Source organism: Rhinopithecus bieti, unplaced genomic scaffold, assembly GCF_001698545.2.
Source record: "Rhinopithecus bieti isolate Rb0 unplaced genomic scaffold, ASM169854v2 scaffold_26871, whole genome shotgun sequence".
Classification (NCBI taxonomy): domain Eukaryota; kingdom Metazoa; phylum Chordata; class Mammalia; order Primates; family Cercopithecidae; genus Rhinopithecus; species Rhinopithecus bieti.
In genome coordinates, this window is record NW_016812402.1 from 438,608 (window position 1) to 458,854 (window position 20,247).

At 39.2% G+C, this 20,247-nt stretch overlaps 1 pseudogene; it reads right to left on the reverse strand.

Moving 5' to 3' along the window:
- Positions 1-15,395: 15,395 nt before the first annotated feature.
- LOC108544917 (ATP-dependent RNA helicase DDX18 pseudogene) lies at positions 15,396-19,712 on the reverse strand (annotated as a pseudogene).
- Between the last annotated feature and the right edge of the window lie 535 nt (positions 19,713-20,247).

Genomic DNA, 20,247 nt, shown 5'->3' on the forward strand with positions numbered 1-20,247 from the left:
AGCCAAGATCATGTTTCACCTCAGGCAGACTACATCCAATATGACTGCGTGTGGGAGGGTAAAGGCCTGGCCACCCCAGCTAATCTCTGAACAGCCATTCTAGCTCCAGACAACCTGTAGGTGGGCCAAAGTGCCTTTAGTTCTGCATCGCAGCTCAACTTCTCTTTCTACCTACGCCTGTCTTCTTCCCTTCCTTTCCATGATGTTGAACCCAAAGACACCCCTGAATAAGGATCCTGGGACACCAAACTTGTCTCAGAGTCTGCTTCCTGAGGAAGCCAGCCCAGACAGCTTCCAGTGCTCCTCTTTTGGCATCTGTGACTCCACTTTCTTTTGGTCCTTCTCCGGCTTCTCGTCCAGTCCATATCTGTTTCTTTGCAGGCTTTCACTCTTCTCTCTGCCTTTTCTAAATAGGAGTTTCTCATTTTTCTACCCAGGCAAATTTATTTGCTCCTATGTTTTCAAATGGAATCTCTATGTTGATGACCCCTCAACTTAAGTATTTAGCTAACACTTCTCTTTAGGGTTCTGGTCTCTTATGTCCAATATCCAATTTCCTCCCTGACAACTGCACTTTGCTAACTTATAAGCATCTCAAAATTGATGTTTCCAAAACTAGACAATGTTCTTTCCTCTGAAGTTTGTTTCTGTCCTCAGAATTGTCCAATTCAGTCAACTATATCCATCCCATGGTTCGGTCAGACACCTGGCTCCATCTATGGTCCTCCCTGTCTTTCATCCCCTATGTATCATTCAGCATGTGCTGTCACTCACGTCTAGTCATAGCCATGCAGCTGGTACAAAGGATCCAGGGTTTCTTTAGGCTTCCTGCTTCTTGACTCCACTCTAAGAACAGTATGGGAAGATCTGTCTGGAGGCAGGCAGGTGTTGAACAATTAGTCATGCATACAGCCTAGGTCAACTCCCAAAGTGCCCTTTGTGGGCTGCTGAGTTTCTAACAAAGGCACAGAGAGATGCAACGGGTCTGAGGATCCTGAATGCATTCTTATCATTTTGATAAAGCTATATTCTTTATTCTAGGGCATTGTCTAGGAATTGTTGCCATTAACCACTTTTATTAAAGAAATATATCCCTATATGTACGCACTTCATATTGATATAAATAGCATACATTCCTGTTGATGAGTGCAAGTGTTGCTTTGCTTTGTCCACAGTTCTTAGTCCCTGGCAATCAAGAATAGGAAAATATTACAGATTTGCAACAAGAAAGCAAGAAAACAAAGTAGAGTTCAAACCTTTTCTATAAAGAACATAGTCAATCAAATGTTTACTGAATAACCACTTCATACCAGGTACTCTGCTAAGTGCTGTGAAAGGGCTTGCTGATAAATAAGGCATGGATCCTGTGATTCCACAAAGCATAATAAGTGAACAGTTAAATAATAAGGAGGAATTTAGTATTATGACTTTTTTATACAAAGTAATACAGAGAAATTGTATATTGGGATTGTTTCTAAACAATGCTTTGCAAACAATTATAAGAGTAAGGACTGAGAAGTGTTAAAAGATCCTTCAATTGTTTTGGGTCCAGTAGAGTATGTATCTAGGTGAGCATCAGCCCCTCAGCTATTCATTTCCATGGTAACTGAAAAGTCTAGGGGAGTAATACCATTAATAGTTAACAGGGGAATTAGAATAATAATAGCATATGCTGAGGCTACCTATGTTTTAGGCACAGGCAATGCACTTTGCTCATGTTATGTCATTTAAATCTCACAACAACCCTATAAAGGAACAACTATTCCAGAAGCTCAGAGAGCATATCTTGTAAGTGGTAAGAGCTGGCACTTGAACCCAGGTCTCTGGCTATGGCTCATGCTTCTAACCAGTAAGTGAGATACCAAAGTCAGGATAGGAACTTTCCTCATCCCTTAGTAGCTCCTTCTAAGAAGAAAGAATGAAGAAAGACAGTGGAATTATATGGAGGAACAGGTTGACTGGAGACAGAGGAAGCAGCATAAATTCTCTCAGGTACATTCTTCCAACAAACTTAAGGGGAGAAAGACTTTGTAGGTGGGTATTTACACACAGATCGCTAGAAAGTCAACTTCTCACTTGAAAGCACTCCTGGATATAGGACTGGAGTGTGTTCTAGAACGTGGATAAAGAAAGAAACATGGAGGTTATTATTCCTGACCCTTGTAGGGAGAATGTGTATAAGAGTGGTCTAATTTTTAAAGATGAGCTCACAAATTCGAGAAATAATCCAGAAAACTGAACTTTAGTTTGAAAAAAGAAAAAAAAAGCAAAACTCTTCCATAGGGGACCCCATTATCCTTCTAGCAGAAAGTCTTAGGAATCCCTGGAACACTGGGGACTTGCACTAGCATGGAGAACTAACTGTTAAATTTTCAGGAACGTCCCAAACAGATTGACATCTCATTGGTGGTTGAAAATCAACATGTTGAGAATATTTACACTATGAAAATCAGTAAATGTGTAAATCCCCCAGAGAGCCCATTGTTAAATATTTACCAGCACACCATAGCCTAGAAGCAACAAGGGTTCTGATTAGCACCTCTTCACCTGTACCAGGGACCTTAGTGGAACTAATGTGGTGAAAACTAGGGGAAGAGTAGGTGCGGAGAAGGAAGTTGGGGAATACAGAAATAGAGTTAGAGCAAGTAATAAACATGCTACAGATTATGATTCCCACATCTGACTGCATGTGAGAATTACCTGCGGAACTTTTTTTTTTTTTTTTTTTCTTGCTGGAGTTTCACCCATTGCCCAGGCTGGAGTGCAATGGCACGATCTCGGCTCACCCAACTTCTGCCTCTCGGGTTCAAGTGATTCTCCTGCCTCAGCCTCCCAAGTAGCTGGGATTACAGGCATGTGCCGCCACGCCCAGCTAATTTTGTATTTTTAGTAGAGATGGGGTTTCACCACGTTGGCCAGGCTAGTCTCGAACTCCCAACCTCAGGCGATCTGCCTGCTTCGGCCTCCCAAAGTGCTAGGATTACAGGCGTGAGCCACCGCACTCGGCTTACCTGTGGAACTTTTAAAAAGATAAGGACCCCTAGTACTTAGCACATTTGACACTTGGAGCAGATAAACACTTTTTTTCCTCTATGTGACAAAATTATTTAATAGTAATTATGCAATCATCGGTAACCATTAGTTATATAAAGACATATAAATATTATATGTAATGTGTGTATGTGTTATACACCATGTATATATAATAAAAACAACGTAAGTAATGTTATATATAAAATAACATTTCCCTAACTCATTTTAGTTTATAAATAATTAAAATAAAAGTGAGGGAACAACTGTTATGTAGAAATATTATTCAATAAAATAGTTAATGTATGAAATAAAATTCATTCTTTCCAAAATATAATATACATCATAATTTATGCCTTATTTTGTTATTTTAAATGTGAAACACAAATAAATCCTCCAGATAATTACACAGAATAACAGAATGGAAGTAACTCAAATTCTGTTTCTTAGTCTGTAATAAGACTGAGACTATTACCACGTGTTATTCTTGTTTATTTAGAACCTACTGTTTGAATGCAAGAAAATGTTGTACCACAGATGTTGAAGACACAAATTAAACCCAAAGCAAACTCAAACTCCCAACCATTAAAAACCTTCTCTTCAAATGAACATGTGTAGGTGAGACCATGTGGCTGACTGTATATATTAAATACATAATACTGGAATTTCCTCAAATTCATTCCATGTTAAATATGATGTTTATGAAAGGATAAGTAATAATGATGTGCAATTTAAAACTTGAATATGTATTACTGAAACTCAATAGTAGCAGCTTAGAACATAGATTCCCCACCAAAAAAAAATTAAAAAAAAGATTTTCAGAGCTGGGTGTGGTGGCTCAGGTCTGTAATCCTAGTGCTTTGGGAGGCCGAGGCAGGAGGATCTTTTGAGCCCAGGAGAATGAGATCAACCTGGGTAACATAGAGGGATCCCATCTCTAAAAAAAACAGAAAAATTAGCCAGGGGTGGATTTATGTGCCTGTAGTCCCAGCTACACTACTCAGGAGTCTGAGTTGGGAGAATCACTTGAGTCCAGGAGATGGAGGCTGCAGAGTCATAATTGTACCACTGCACTCCAACCTGGGTGACAGAGTGAGTCCCTGTCTCAAAGAAAAAAAACTAAAACACAGTTTTTGGCAGGGGAGGGGAGAAGTATTTCATCACTGATATCATTTAGAACTGCTAGCACATAGTGGTAATAAAAAGCAGACTGACTTCAATTGGTTCTATGATTGTTCTTTTAATTCTCAGAGAATGCACCCATTTATTGCCTGCACCTGTGTGTACTAATCCCATCATCTCTACCCTTGGCATGTCACTGCCTGGATCCCACCTCAAACCATAATATTCAGAATCTTCTCAGGGGTGAGGCCCAGGAGTCTATTTTCATAAAAAACTCTTGCATGTGATTCTAATGATCAGCCAATTTTGGGAGCTGCTGACGTGGGAACAACAGGGACACAAATAGCTATGACTCAAAGTCAAGAGTAGAGGCCGGGATATCCAAGGAACTGCTCAACTCTTCAAACCCATTCTTAGTTGTAATCTCTGGTAGATGGACTATCACTGAAAACAACCCTATAAAAGGAACATCCAAGGGCGACTATAGGAAGCTCTCCTATTGTGTCATGAAAAATACTTAGCACGTAGATATTTACATGTTAAAACAAGAAAACACACCTTTTAATTTAGTAATAAATTAGGAGAGTGTTTTTTAACTTCACTTCTTTATAATTTAAAAAATTCTTATCAATGAGTCTTCATCCTTATTGATTCCTCTGCTCCGTCTTCAGACCATTTCAGAAAAGTCTATCCTCAAAAAAGGCAGAATTTTAAAACAAACGCAAAACTTAGTTGCTATTCCTTTGCCCTTTAATGGCTTTCTGCCTCACTCAGACTGAAGACCAACTCTGGCTACAGCTACAAAGCCTTATGCCAAGTGGCCTCCCCTCCATCCCGCCACCACCACCTCTCTCAACGTGACTCCTCACTCAGTGTCTTCCAGCCATATTGGCCTCTTGCTGTTCCTCAAACTCACTGGGCACTCCCACCTCAGGGCCTTTGCACTGTCTGTTGCCTCTGCCTGGAGTACTCTTCCCTCAGGAATCCACAAGGCTTCCTCCCTTACCGCCTTCAAGTCTGTGTCCAAATCTCTCACCTGATATAAAAGAGCATTATTTTTCTTCATTGCACCTAACACCATCTAACATATCATATATTAATATTTTACTTGTTTCTTTATTTCCTCTACTACATTTTGAGGGCAGGATTTTTGTTATGTTTAGATGTTTAATCTCTTTCGTTTGTTTTTCTTTTTTTTTTTCTTTATCGAGGTGACATCTTGCTCTGTCACCCAGGCTGGAGTGCAGTGGTGCAATTTCAGCTCACTGCAGCCTGGACCTCCCAGTCTCAAGTGATCCTGCCACCTCGGCTTTCCAAGTAGCTGGGACAGGCATTGACCACCATACCTAGCTTATGTTTAGTGTTATATTTCTAGAACCTATCTTCTGCCTTGCCCATAGTAATACTTAACAAATATTTGTTGAACAAATGAATAAATCAAAATGCAGATGATCAAAAATCAAATAATAAAGAAATGATAATAATAATAAATGACTTACAAAAAACCTCTTTTTCTCCAAACCTTCTAAATCACACTTCTAAAGATAACCACTTGGAACTTTTTAAGCTATGCCTTCTGCTAGTTGTCCTGAGATCTCTAAATGACATACTTTTACTTACATTTCTTGATTTATCAGCCGCCAGCATTATCTATTGATGCCCTGCTATGATAGAGCTGAATGTGACACACTTGCACCTCCACTTTTCTCAACTTCCCAGTGTAATCACTATGCCTATTTTTAGTTGCTTTGATTTTATTTGTACCTTAGTTATATTCTCCGTGTTGATTTTCATGTCTGTGAGACAGTGTCTATTGTCTACTCAGTTTCTGAGATAAGGATATCAGCCCCTCTTTCTTTCCTTCCACCCTTCTCCTTCCTGGCCACCTCCCAGTTTTCCTTGTCTTTCATGAGCCATTCGTTTATATCATGGCATGTGACTAGGATTTCGAGTCTCATCACTAAATTTTTCAAAAAGATCTCTAGGAGTCTATGACTGTTTCTAACAGACATTTCACTTTCCCCCGATCTCCATTTTAAATTTGGAAAAGAAGTAGTGTAGAGCAAGATTTGGAATGTTGTCTGGAGCATCTGGAGGGCAAAAAATTCTTGGAAGCTTGCCAGGGCGGCCTTCTGTAGGGGAGGCTCCGGCTTCCGGCTGGCCTCAGCTGTACATGCTTTGACACCTGACTCTTGCTGTCTGCCTAGCGAGGTGAACCACTCAGGGGAGAACTCAGGTTAACCAAGTTTCCAAGACTGATGTACCAGTGCATGTCTTCCCAATCAGAAACAAAATAGTGATGCCAGCAGGGAAGTGCACACTGGCAAGATGAACATACCCCCTTCCAGTAGACAGATGCATGTAAGAAACCAAATTATAATCAAAGGTAGCTTGGTGAGCATAGAGTCAAAGCAGGGGGTTAGATAAAATGGATGTTAAACCTCCATAGACACAGATAGTGATCAATTCACTCATGAGGGAAGAAAAACTGTTGCCAATGTGACCACAGTCCCTCAAGTTCTGTTGCCTGTGACTTCCTCTGCCAGTATTTGTTTCTTCCTTTTCATGTCTGCATCACTGATCAATCCCCTTTGGACCAACATACATTTTACAGTTTTCTGTCATTCTCATTACAGTCAAGTCTACTGTTTTGCGAGCCATGCTCTTTAAGGTAAGCTAGCGCATCTCTGTATTAAAATAATCATCTGAGAGCCTTCTTATTTCCTTCACTCCCAAATTCACAGCCAGTCATATTACTATTGCCTTCAGGTAAGAATATAATGTCTATTTTCTATTGATTGAAGGCCTCCTGAAAATTCAGTGTCTCATAAATACAGCAAGCTTAGCATCGTATTTCTGTAGTAAGCACATTTCTAAAATGGATGCAGGCATTTCTGTGACAGCCAGAAGACTGATTGGATGTCAGACCAGGTTCATGCTGGGGCTTAACATGTTTATAGCTGCTGTGACTTAAGTGATATACCACCAGATGGTCTATCAGAACTTAAGGGGAACTGAACGAGGAATATTAGAGTTAATCAACTGTGTACAGGGCTTAGGAGTTTTTTAGTTGTTTACCATTGTATAGGACTGTATAATAGTATGGCTTATGATACAGAAAAATGGAAGAAAGGGAGGAATTAGATAAATAAAGCTAAAGTGAAACATTTATTCATTTATTGAACATTTAATTAGTATTTATTGAGCATCTACTATTTGCTGGGTATTGTATTACATCCTGGGGACATAGTACTGTGATGAATAAGGCAGATCACAACATCTGAACCAAAGTATTCATGGGGCTCACAATCCAGAGAGTAAGATAAAATTAAATAGTAAAGACACAAATAATTCAGTAATTATAACTGTAAAAAAGGGCCATGAAAGAGAAGAACAGGGTACTATGAAAACATAAAACAGGAAGGACTGATCTAATCTGACAGGAAGGGTGGGTTGGAGATGACATTCGTAAGGATGGTAAGATGAGACCTGGAAGATGTGCACAAGTTAACTCAGCAAGAGTTTGGGAAGAGCGTTTCACGTGCAGGGGACAGCATGGGCAAAGACTAAGAGGCAGGCAGGAGCACAGCATATTGAAAGAACTGCGAGGCCAGCATTAGTGAAGGGTATCCATCAAGAGACTGAAATGGATAATATGAGCACTGGAAAGCAAATCATAATATTTCTAGCTGTTAACAATGATACCACTTTCTGGATGGAGGAATTGTTGTTTAGTTCATATGGGTAGAATTCAGTTACCTGTTCAATAGGGAAAAAGTTAATATTATAGTCCATGAATTGGTATAACTTTTAGGTAAACTAATAATTTTGACAACTGGAAATTCATCTATTCCATCTCATACAGTTTTAATAACTTTGGAATAAGTACTTCTCCTGGAAACAAGAGTGCCGAAAATGTTTTGGCAAATGAATATCATTTAGAGAATTTGGTCATCCTTGTTAAGAAGTGCTTTCTTCCCTTTCTATCTATGCCCTTTGGAGTTCCTCCCAGTTGTCAGGGCCATCCTTGACAGTCAAGTCCACCTTTGAAGGATGTATGTCATTTGTAAAGGCCTTTTGTTGAAAGATTAAAAGATCAATAAATCTTTTTTATTTATTGGAATAAAAAGGAAATAAAGCTGCTTGTATTCCTAAACCACTGGTGGTCTCACAGAATTTTCTTCTCTTCATTTTTTGTTATCAAAGCATCATCCCAAATTCATCATGTTGTCCAACACACCCATGTACTTCTTGCTCCAATTCTTCTTGTGTCAAATCTCCCTACACAGACACGTGCAATATTTCCAATTTCAATTTTTATTCTTTTTATCTTTCCACAAGACTGGGTGTCTTGTTTGTGCAATTGTGTCTAGTTGTGTCTATATGTATATTCTTGAGATATGAGGGTATATAATTATGTGCAAACACAAAACTATTTATGCAGGTAGGTGTCCATATATGTATAAACAAATAGATAGATGTGTCTTGTGATTAAGCACTACAGGCCTGCACTGTTCAATATGGGTAGCCAATAGCCACATTTGCCTATTTAAATTAGCTAAAATCAACAAAACGTGAAAATTCAGTACCTCTGTTGTACTAGCCACATTTTGAGTGCTCCAGTGGTGGACCTGCCCACTCAGCTCATTCATGCAACTCACATAAAGGCATGACCCTGCCATCCTGTCCAGGGGGTGGTTAGAGTTCAGTAGCATGGCCTATACAGCAGGTTTAGTCTTTATACTTCACACTCTCAAAAACATGCAAATGAATCCAGACACTTAGTCCTTAGAAATTCATTAAAATCTCTTGTCTGCTTCTATCTTTAGCACCCCTGTATTCCTTTGGGCTTCTCTTTCTTCTGCCATGTCTCTGCCCCCTTGGTCCCTTGATCCTCTCTCTTCTCTGGGCCATGTGTAAGTCGACACAGGCTCTAGATGAATCACATCCCCAGCTCCACGAAGCACCCTGAAGATTGAGGTTGGTTCTATGCTAATTGCTCACCAGCATCCTATTTTTTTCCCTTTTATTAATAGAAAGTGAAGGAGAAATAAGGAGCTTAGTGGGTAAAGATGGAGGGAGAATGCTGTGAACCTCCAAACATTAACAATTTTATCCCATCGAGTGTAAATTAAGGTGTGTACATTAAACTTTGTAGAGTTCATCTATGGAATGGCTTCAGTTCCCAAATAGTCTTACTGTCACCGTTCTTATAAAGAATTACACTAAAGCATTCCCTTTAGGTAGTAAGGGGATAGCTTAAGCAAGACAGTGCAAAAAAGCATTTTTTTTTTCTTATTTTCCTAGTGCCCCAACTATATAGAGTAAATAATGAGGACTTATAAAATTGCTTCCCTTCCAGGGTGTAGGCTGGGCCATGGAAAATGAATAAGATAACATTTTACATCAGTAAATTAAAGGAAAAGACATTGCTCCATATAACACCTGGCACATAGTAAGGCTCAATGAGAGGAAGAATCTAGAGCAGTGGTTCTCAGCCTTGGCTGCACGGTGGAAGCACTAGGGGTACTTGAAGAAAAAAAAAACCTTCCCTGTTTCACTTCCCTAGAAATTCTGATGTAATTGGTCTTAGGTGTGGTCTGAGTGTTGGCATTTTTACAAGCCCACCAGGTGATTCTGTTGTACAGCCAAAGTTTAGAAACATACCCTGGTGTAGAGGGAAACTCTGGGTTCTTCTCTACTGTTTTCCTTCTGATCTTTACAGGAATGCCATATCATCTTTGACTCAGTCACGGGTTTGGAGGGTCAGGAGTTGATCATTTGAGATGAAATTTTATATTATTCTAGATGTGGTAGATGTGGTCTACTACATGTTACAAAGTTGAATGTGTGTGCCATGTGCATGTGCACACACATGTGTGATGAATTTCTTGTGAGCCCTTTGAAGCTCCATGTCCTTAGCAGGGTACACTACACTTAGAAATCTGGAAGCCTTCCTTTAAGTAACACTCTTGTTTTGTGCACAAATCCAAAATAAAAGTGACAGTAATTAGTAGCATAAATCAATAAGCAGAATGTAGCAACCAGTATAGAGAGGCTGGCCTGACAGTCCTCAATGATACTTTTATATTTATATATCCACTATGCTCAAGATTAGTTTATTAATTCTGTGGCAGGTTAAGGGAGTGGAAGCAGCTGGTAATCATTCATTCATTTATATATTTTCATTCAACAGCCATCTGCTGAATGTCTTGTATGTGCCAGGCCCTGGTTAGGGTTGGGGACTCAATATTGAATATGACTGCACAGCCCCTGTTCTCAGCCTAGTGGGAGAAAAGATAAGTAAATGAGCGATTGCGCTCAGTGTGAATGTGCAGTAATGGGGGAGCACAGGATGCTGTGAGAGCACATAGTTGGGACATCCAATCCAGGCATGGTTGGTAAGTTAGGGAGTGGTTATGGGGAAAGTCTCTTGGGAAACATAACTTTGAGGAGAGTGGCAGCCATGGAAATAAACCGCTTGGATTTCCCTTCAAGAAAGAACGTGCTGCTCAGCTTCTAGAAATGCAGCTATCTGATAGCATCCAGCTGTTAGGCTTTCAGGATTAGCCTTAGCTTTCAAGCTGACCCCACATTCTTATAGGCAGGCGGAACAGCTTTGTTCCAGTCTCAGACATTGTGTGCAGAGAGTGGAGTGGATAGTAGAAGGAAAGGGAGGAGAGAGAGGTAAGCAAGGAGTATTGTAGCCCAGATCGTGGGGGACCTCATAGGCCATCATAAGAACACTAGCTTCTACTCAAAGTGATATGGGGTTAGAGGAGGGCATTGAGTGGGCGCTGGCATAAGCTAATTCATGTTCGATTCAAGTTCTTAGCCTTTGATTTTGCTCCAGCCCACTTCCTTCCCTTCTGTCAATGACATCCATCCCTCCAGGGGACTGCCAGCCCTCCAGGGCCTTGCACCTAGCAAAGCAATACATCTTCAGAGTGACTCCTAGTCTGACAGATTAGAGCAGCTTCTGTGCAGTGGGAGTTTCAAAGAAGCAGAAGATTTCATTTCTAAGTTCAAGAGTGTGATGTTCTTATAGATGAGACTATGTGAATTTTTTGTGTGCCCAAAAGTTGTAGAGGTTATGAAACATCAAGGCTAGGACATAGTGCCAGATGACATCCCAGAAACTTTTTAGGGTGACAGGTAAAATAACTGGTTTTTCTCCTTGGGGAAAGATCCAACATCTCTAATTGTCCTCCAAGTTAGACTGGCCTTCCCTGACTTGTGAAACCTGGTTATCAGTGAGCTTGGCAGGAAGGTGGCCATGAAAAGGTCCTGGTTGGTGTACAAGCCCAAATTTGGAGCATGAGTATTTATTTTCTATTCTCTCTCCTCTGAAGATTTCCATGTAGAGAGTTGACCTGGGGCAAGGTAACAATCCAGGCAAAAAGGGAATAATTTAGAAGAAAATTAATTCCTCCCTTGAGGAACAATTTCTGTTTATAAATTTTAAAATATGTTTTGTGTTTTATGTCACTATTTCCTAGGATTTCATTCCTCTAGCTGAACTTAAAACTGTCTTCAGAAGGCCCGTGACTTGCTAACTTCTCATTCAACTGCAGAATACACACCAGGACTGGATGTGCTTGGAAGTCCACTTTCCAATAGATTTCTGTGACATCAAAAACAACTATTTTCAACACCACCTGGTCCCAGAGTTTCGGGAAGCTCAGTGCTGGGAATGAAATCAGATCTGTTCTTGTCTGCAATTATCTTCTTCACCTGGGTCTCTGAACTAACCTGGCCTTGACAATTCCTGGTCCCCAAGTGCCACAGTGAAGACCGTGATTATGGCTACCACCATCATTATAAAAATAAATAAAAGAGATACTTAAAATGGTCAAAACTGATGATTCACACATGTTAATGGTGAATAAACATAGAAAAGTATTTTAGCATCGCTAATAGTCAAAGAGGAAGAAGGAGAAGGAATGTAGGGCAGACAAAAGCAATAAAGTTGCAAACAACCAAAATGGCCCCCAACAGACAATTGGTTAAATCTGGATACTATGGAGTATCTTGGAAATTTCTGTAAACAAAAAAATTGTATCGGCATCATAAAATATCAAGAAACCAGGTCACAAACTATATATGCAAATATGTTCTTAGCTTTCAAAATAAAAGCATTTAAAAGAATACTCTCCAAATATCAACAATATTTATTTTGGAAGTGTAACTACGAATAATTTTAATTTTTCCAAATATTTTCCCGTAATTTTCAATTTTCGAGAATAAACATGAAACAGGAAAGCCAAATCAAAGTAAATTTTAAGAAAAAATAAAAGAGAAATTTAAATTATACACAGTTTTTTCCTATAGTATAATTTTCACAGAAAAAAATGTTTGAGAAAATATTTTTAGGAAGTCATCTAATATTGCTGTTGGCTTTTCCTCACAAGAATATGATGTGATGGCAATAAAAAGTTGTCCAGAAAGTTATGATTTAAATGGTTAGACTGGTTTCAGTGAACTTCAGGGTCAGCTCTATAGTTTAATCATTTTGTTTTTACTGGCTACCAAGGCTAAAGAAGTATAGGTACAACTGCTATAATTTCTTAGTTAGTGGGAAGTGGCACATTTAAAGTACACAAATCCATTCTCTTTGCAGCCCTCTATCACTTTCACTGCAAATGGAGAAAAATAGAGGAAAACTGAAGAATCATTTAGTTAAGATGATAGAAAAGAAGAAAGGAAATAAGGGTGGTAGGGGGGCAGGGTGGGCAGGGGCCTTTGGAGAGCACGCAGCACTTGCTAGATCCTATAAATGAGAGAAAAGCAATGATGGGGACAGACATTTACTAAAACTTTCCCTGTGTTTTGTAACCTGAAATTTCCAAGACATTCCACTGTGTCCAGATATAACCAATTGCCTATTGTGCATTTTGGTTTTTTACAATTTTACTGATATTGCCTGCCCTACATTCCTGCTCCTTCAAACTCTTTGATTATTAGTGATGCTAAAATACTTTTAGATGTTTATTCACCGTTAATATTTGTGAATCATCCTTTCTCTGAGCCTGGACTCAGTTCTAAGTCCTTCTCCCACATGATTTCATTCCCTACTCATAGAACATAGAAATAGGTGTCATCTTCTCCACTTCACAGATGAAGAAACCGAGACTCAGAGAACTAACTTGCCCACGATTATACATTCTAGTAAACAATGAAGCTGGAAATGCAAACTACCTTCCTAACTCATTCTGAAATTACATGTGTGTGTGTGTTTGCATGTGAGTGCCCAATGAACATGCCTTTGTCAAAGATGGAGTTTTCCTCATCCAGTCACCTGGAGCCAGAGAAGTGAATTGACTCACTCGTGGCCATGGAGGCATCATGAGAACACAAGCCACCAATTAACAGTTTAAATCAATAAAGTGTAATTTGTGTTGGAGTTTCAAACTGACTGGGCAAAAGCTTTGAGATGGAATGCAGGCTTTGGGTGCTGGCAGCCATTATGGGAAAGAGAGAATCATGAAAAACAACAGAAGGTATGGAAGATGATGCCTTTGAGAACCTAGTCTATGGGAAAATTTTGGGGTGTGCTGACAAGGGAGTATCATCATCCAATTAGCAGCTCCTCACAGCACCCAAGATTCCCATTTTCCTAGGATCTGGGGAGTGGGAATTCCGAAGGGCAGATCAGAGAGTCTTACTGCTTCAGGACAAGGACAGCTGAGGGAAAGTCTTCAGTATTTGGAGAGATACAGAATCAAGTGGAATTAAGAAGAAAAATTCAGATTTAGAAAGCCAGACAGAAGAAGGAAGGGGCTGGACTCTAATAACTGCCCTCATCCTAAGATGGGCATTCTTTAAAAATGTCCCAGTACTCCTCACACTCTTGTAAAGTCACTTCTCCATATCAATGACTTGAGAGTAGCGCTAGTGGTGGTCAACCTGTAGGCAGGGAGATGAAAAATTATAGAGCAAGAACTTCAGTACCAAGAACATGGTCTCAAAGAGGGTCTTCATGGTCCCCTTTTGTGTCTTTCTGATGATTTATTGTAAGACTTAGGGCTCTTCCATGTGAAAGCATGGCATTTGATATCAGCTAATGGTAGAAGCATTACAGAGAACACTTTCCAGGGAAGCTATTTAATGATGATTACAATCAGTGCATTTGAATCTTAGATGACCTGGTGAGTCACTGTCTTCTGTAATTTTATGAGACTCATTTTTAGACTATGAGTCTTTAAACCTCCTATAGGACCTAAGGTGGTGTGTTGCTCACAAATACGAGGTAAATGAAAGACAGACATCCAGGTGTCTTTCCAGGGGTATGTTGGAGAATCCAAAACCTATCTTTCTACAAATGCAGTTTGTTTTCGTTCCTTTCAAGTGTCTTCTTTGGATTTGCACATTGGAACTCCTCAGTCACCAGTGTGTGCCTGTTATTCAGTAAGTACCAAGAAATTTCCCTTTGGTTGGTTTTCACTCTCCATGGCCAAGTCTAGTCATCAGAGAAATGTTTCAAAGAAATTTAATAGATTTTGTCATCTCTGTTTGATGCAGAATGTCTGAGAAGATGCCAGAGCTAGACACCTCTAATTGCAAACATGGCTCAATTACAAATAAATCTACAAATGAATCACTTTCTAGTTTTTGCATGTTGGGTGTTTCATATGTGGAGTTGACACTATTGGCTCTTCCTCAGTAAGATATACATCTCAAGTAGTTTTTGCAGTGTGATGGATTGACCTGGCCTGATAGATAATATGATGGAGTGACTATACCATGGACAGAATCATCACTATCTCCTGCCAATCTTCCAACAAATAAGTTTTCTTATTTGTTCACTACAAATGTCAATATAGATTAAAAATCATTTACACTTTTTTATTAGCCTAGGAATTTTTGACCACCTTCCATGAGCCAGGTATTATGCGATGCCCTTTACATATAACCTTTCATCTCTCTATTATTCTATTTTATAGTAGAGGGAGCAGGGTTTCAGAGACACTAAGTAGATTGTCTGAGGCCAAACCTCTCTTAAATAGCAGTTAGGATGTGAATAAAAGTCTGTCAAAATTCAAATTTTTGTTATTTCTACTACACCATCATTCCTTGGTCACATTCCCAGTTGGATGGAAGGAGTTTGCTATGTAGACTATTCATCCCCAAACTGCCTTTATTATGGAACCATATCATAGACTTGTACAAAAATCTAAATAAATAACGAAGACTGCATTCTCCTTTTTTTTTTTTTGAGGTTATTATTTAATGACACAGGAAAATAACATGTTATGAAACAAGCTGGTTACAAGTAGTAGGTAGATGACTTCATTTTGATAAAAAATTAAAAGCATGAACTTGCATATAAAATTAGATTAGGTACAAAATGCCAACAGTATTTACTTTTGCTCAGTAATTAAATATTCCTCCCTTTGTTTTGTCTTTTAAAAAACATTACTTCTGGAATTGAAAACAAAAGGAAAACATGATCCTGGAGAGAGTTACTAAACACGAGGAATTAGGAATCCAAGAAGCCAAACCAGGAGCCCAGCAGTCAAGGTTGGAAGCCCAGAACAGGTCTCACCAGGGTGATAACGGCCAAACCTGGAAATGGAAGATTGTTCTTTTCTTTTCCTACTGGAATATTCTTTACCAAACAGTTTCCTCTACATTAGATATTAGCACACTTACATTCAATGGGATTCTATGATTAACTGGCACAACGGCAAAGTGATGCTAGAAATTTTCATTTTGAATTGTTACAAAATCTATTATTTTGTAGTTATATATTATACAAAACACACTAGAAATCAAGTGCTCCTACGACAAAAAACCCATCTGACTTTGCTGTTTTTTTCTGACTTTGTTCATTTTCAATCTTCACAACAAATGTGTTTTTTTGTTTCAGGGACTGGAAGAGGTAATTTTTCTCAGAAAGAGGCAAACATTAATATGTGCTAGGCACTGTCTGATGGCTTGGCTCTAAGACAAGGCAGTTGCCCGTGTCTTCTAAGTACTGTACAGAGCAAAAAGGCTTACCAAAATCCAAACCACCTTGAGTTAAAGAAATCTGAATGAGGAGCATCACCATTCTTTGTATGTGTTTTTAAAGTCTTTGCTGTGTTACCGAATGAAGAAATGCGTGTATTATACCTCTATTGATGTAAACGACGCTCAAACATCTCAATTCCACCCTCTTCCTACCCCACACCCATCAGATGTTATGACTGCTAGTGACACTTTATTCAAATTACAACCCGTAGTTTTTGCTCTAAAAAACAAAACACCTGAGAAAGGCTCATTGCTTTAAAATCAAGAATCTATAAAAGCAATGCCACCCTAATCCTAAGGTGCTTCTTAGGTATTTTCCAAAGCTCTTTGCTCTTTCATACTACAGCATTTTCAGGAGGAGTCATTAGGTACTCTCAATGTCCAAGAAATAACTAAAAACAAAAAATAACCTGAGACTCTTTTCTGCATTACCACCAGCTTCCCAGTACACCAGGTCACCTATTACAGCAGTGAGCAAAGCAACCCATGCTACAGAAATCTTCACAAACCAAGAAGGAAGAGTACAAAAAGAATTATAGTGAAACAATAACATACATTCATGTGTATGAGGGAGAGAGATTTAAAATTAAAATATTATATCATCACAAGAAACAGCAGACATTCCTTGCTCTGTGCTTGGGCAACCAAGAAAATTAAAGCCTGTTTTATGTCCCAAAAATAAAAGAGACTTGATAGAAGTAACAGTGCTCAGTGCTTGCAACCCAAGTCAATTTATACTCTTGTCAGACCAGTCCAAATTCCAAAGGCTACAAAAATCCTGTTAGATCGAGGGGTAAAAATTCATTTTAGGACAAAGTTACTCAAGATAAAGAAAGGCATGTCTTGAGTGAGAGAACTGCCTGCTGCAGATGACTTTTGCTAATGTGTTTAAAGATTATGGACTTCTCAACTTTCTTAGTTTTCTGGTAGCCAAATCCTCCTTGCTTTTTTTGCTTGCCTTCATTGCTGTTCATGTTCAGACCAACAAAGGGAGGCACCTTGAAACCAAATGACAGAGCAACTTGAGGCAAATTTAAGTTATTGACATTAAAGATCTGTTTCAGAGAATAGGAATCATAGGCTCATATGTATGACTTATATGCTTCCTCCGCTGACTTATGAAGAAAGTAGTTCTTTTCAATCAGTTTCTCAAGCTGAGACTGAGTGTCCTAAATTTTAGACCAGGAAAAGTCAAATTCACTTAATGGAACCTTGGATTGTTTCAAGTAATGAAGGAAACCCAATTCTTCTGAGTGCAAAATGAGCAAGGCATGGCCTCCCCCATTTAGGTCTCTCGCTGTTCTCCCCACACGATGAATATATTTCAGGGTCATCTGGAGGGTCATACTGAAGAATCCAGTTGACCTCAGGAATGTCCAGTCCTCTTGCTGCCTTACACAATAGTGTTCCCGAATCTGCGTTGCAGAACTAGAAGAATGTGGTTGTATGCTTATTTTGCTTTTGCTTTCCATGAATGGCCAAGACAGCAAATCAATGTAGTTCAGCAGCTCGTAGTGGTATTTCACGGATATACACGATGAAAAGAAGACCATGAGCTTCTTCTTTTGGTTCTTCTTAAAGAGTGTAAAGAGCAGAAGAATCTCTTTTCAAAGGGACAAACGACATATCCCTGCTCAAGACCATCCACTGTCACATTAGCTTATTAGCTTTATCATCATCAACATCAACATACAGTGGCTCCTTTTTCAGAGAAATCCTTGCCTGGTCCTCAACTTTTTGAGTTTAGGTGGCAGAACAGAGCATAGTCTGTCTGCGTGTTGGCAAAAGTTTAATAATTTGCTTTAATTTATCTTCAAACCCAACATCCAAGATACAATCAGCTTCATCAATAGCCAGACACTGCAGGTTTTTATACATAAACCCCGGGGTATTCTGCATATGGTCCAGCAGACGGCCTGGTGTGACCACAATGATGTAGATCCCATTAGCAAGTTTCTATGCTTCAGCAGATCTGTTACTGCCACCTATTATCAACCCATAGGTGTGCACATGGTGAGTCATTACCTCCTTAAGAACACCAAAAATTTGCATGGCTAGTTGTCTAGTAGGTGACAGAATAAGGACCCCTGTTCCATTCTTGGGCATGAACTTTGACTTAACAATGAGTTCAACTGCAGAGAAGAAAAAAGCCAGGGCTTTACCACCGCCTGTTTTTACAGCTGCTAGAAGATCCCTGCCTTCCAGAAGTGGTCTGATACTTTTATGTTGAATTTCAGCCATGTTTGTAAAGCCCGTTTCTTTTATTGCCTTCAGAGTGTTTTCATTGACAAGATTACATAGAGAAGCAAATGAAGTATCCTCAAAAGCTCCTGTCAGTCCCAGGGGCAGGCTGGGCACCTCACTGTCATCTTCATCATTATCTAGCTTCTCCACATTATTTTCTGCTTCTTTAGGAGTCTTGGCACTTTCTTCTTCAGATTCCCCTTTGTTTTCAGTTTTTGCTTTTTTTTGTATCAGGCCCAGCATCATTCACCAGTTTTCTCTGTTTCTTCTTCTTTTTCTTTTTTGATTCTGAATTGGGAGACTGCATTTCTGCATCTCCATTGGTTAATACAGTGGATTTCTGGGGAGACTTTTTAACTTTTACATTTTCCAGTATTTCTTGAGAAACGTCTGCATTTTGAGTTTCTGATAAGGCCACATTTATAGAATGTTTTGATTTTTTAACCTTTCTATCTCCCGTTGTTTCTTCAGACACATCTCCATTTTGAGTTTCTGATAGGGTCAGATTTGAGGCCCCCTACAACTTTAGATTTTGCTGCCACAGTTTGAGGTTCCGCTTCTCCATCTTCTTGCTCAGGAGTTTCATCATCTGGTGAGACATGCTGTCCAAGAAGTGCCTAGACTGCCGGGCCACACAGTACGGCTCTGCATTCCCATTTTTTACATATTTATTTTGCTCCTCAAAGAACTCCATGAACCCAAGGTGTTGGCTGATGGAAGCCTCTGGTCATCCCAACTGAATCTCCATTCCATCTGGGAGCAAGGGCCCCCAAAAAGCATTAAGTAGAAAGTTGCTTCCCCAAGACTCAAATACCAAGCAGCTATTTTCTTCCAGAGTTGAGGAAGGTTTTCCGAATGTTTCTTTAAAATTGCTCTGAAAATCTGAATCCAGTGGAATAAACTAGATAGGGCTGTTGATTGTGGAGAACATCTATCACCGACTTTAAACCTTTTCTCTTTCTAAAATTCTTTTGACATTGTAAAATAATATATGCTTATTACAAAACATTAAAACAATACAGAGGTGCATAGATATAAAAGTGAACGTTCTCAGTAGCTTCTTTCACTCACTCCCATTTTAGGAGGTAACTGTTAGGAGGTAACATTACCACCTTAGGAAGTAACTAGATTGTATATCACAAGATCTTTTGCGAGCTTTTATATCCCACCTCTATACACACCCGCATATGCATGCACACACGTACACAGTTACATGCCTTTTCTTTTATACCAAAAACTGAGAGCATACTCTAAATTTCATTATGCAGCTTGCAACTTAATACACCACACATAGATTTGTATGTCCATCAGTCATAATTCCGTCAGTTTATCACTCATAATGGGAGTAACACTGTTGTCCCCTTTCTTACCTTGTAAGTTTGCCATGAGGATTAATCATATGTTCAAAGGTACGCAAGGACAGTGGTACTAAAAAATGACACAGAAGGCTTTGAGATGGCCATTGATGTATTATTTTACAGAGACATAATACAGATTATGTGATGAGCTTCAAGAGTAAGGATGAAGAAGTAATTTCTTGTTTTCCCCCTCTGAATGGGACACTTCGTGATCTGCATATTATAAAAAACATGAAAGTGAGGTCAGACTTGGCAGGGAAATTGCTGGCTACAAGCTTTTAGGACAATTAAAAAACAGCAGGATCATTCTGGCACAAGGTTCAACCAGTTGGCAGAAAAACGCCTCTTCTGCTCCTACGGTGACTGGCAATTCTAAGTAAATGGCTAAAATTGCCTTTCATGTCTGCCGGCAACTTCTTTTCTGAAGTCTTTGAGTCTTGTTGAATTTGCTTTGATAATGAGTATCTTCTCTATTAGGGTA